This window comes from Nothoprocta perdicaria, unplaced genomic scaffold (assembly GCF_003342845.1).
Source record: "Nothoprocta perdicaria isolate Ctin4 unplaced genomic scaffold, notPer1 scaffold_93, whole genome shotgun sequence".
Taxonomy (NCBI): Eukaryota; Metazoa; Chordata; class Aves; order Tinamiformes; family Tinamidae; genus Nothoprocta; species Nothoprocta perdicaria.
This window is the reverse complement of record NW_020456232.1, coordinates 1762972-1764450: the sequence shown is the minus strand read 5'-3', so window position 1 is coordinate 1764450 and position 1479 is coordinate 1762972.

Here is a 1479-nt window from a genome sequence, read left to right as displayed (position 1 = left end):
AAGGATTTACACTGAGCTATTTAAACATGGAGTGCAAACAGTGAGTGCTGTTTAACTGCTTTCTCATCATTTAGGTACATCTTCCAAGATTTTAACTAAACCCTAAGTTTGCTGAAGGTGTTTTCTGTTTTTTGGGGGTTTTTTTTGACTTTTTTCGATTTTTTTTTATTATTTTTTACCATTTTGGGGAAGTTAAGAGAGTGTTTTAGTGATCTGAATTTAGAAGTCCAGCATGCTGACAAGGCGTGTGTGAGATCTTTGAAACTTGAATAAAACTGAAAGTAGTAAAAATGGGACAAAGAGAACAATCCCTAAAGCCATTTCTTACTAATTCCAAATAATAGGATGCCTCCTTCTCCATTTCTATAGGGAATCACTCTGTTAGTCTCATGTTGCAGACACTAGATTGTCCCCTAGCGCAAACGTCCTTAAGTTTCACTATGTAGAGTTTCCTCTTGGGAGGAGGGTATCATAGCGTGTTCTCCGCTGTCCACACTTTGGGAACCTTTAGGCAGCAGGTGTTTTTTACAGCATRTACCTGGCTGTGCACATCGTGGGTATGGGTTGGCATTTAAGACCAGCTCAACTTGAGTGTCTTCTCTGGCCCCTGCCTGCCAACCCTCATGTTTTTCACTTGGTTTGCCTCAATTTGAAGCCACGTCCACACAACTGTAGATGAGCTTTTGCTCAACAGTGGACTCGCAGTCCAGATGACAGAGTGAACATGACTGCTGTGTGACCTACCAGCATCCTCAGGATAAAGTATTTTATCTGTAAACCAGCCCCTGTGCCCTGCATGCCCTGCAAAGGGGTCTTAATCAGCTGAGGTCAGGATCAACCATAAATACATGCTCTTAAGGAGCTGCATCTGGGCTTTTGCTTACTTCACTTCCAGCTTCACCCCCTCCCAGTGTGTTAATGAACCTGCAGGCAGAGGCTCCCTGGCCTGTGTTTCGCACTCCCGCATGCTTTATTCCCCACTTACCCCCGCATAACCCCGGAGTCGTCTAACTTCCAGAGCGCGCAAACGCGCTGAGCCRAAGGAGGAACGCGCCCGCAGCGGGGATCGTGCTCTATCCGCCAGACCGGCTTAAAAGCACCTGATCGCTCTGGGCAGCGGCGCCGGGCAGCGGCTGGAGCCCAGCTGCGGCACCGGGCCGGCCCGCACGCACCTCCACAGCCCGCCCTGCTCCCCGCGGGCCCGCGCTCTCCTCCCTCGCGTGTTCTCCCCGCCGGACACCTGCAGGCGGCTCCCACGGGTTGTGCTTTCTCACAGAAACGTCTCACTGGCCCGGGACTCACGTGCGTGCGAACGCGCTTGGCACGGCAGCGTTTTGGTTACCCCTGCGCTGCACACCGCTTAGCCAAGCGCCAGCGCATCGCCGTTATTCTAATATAAAGCGTTGTTGTCGTCGCTGAGAGCAGTAATTAGCAGCGCGAGCAGAAGCACGCTCCGAAAAACGCCACTGCCCTCAGCGG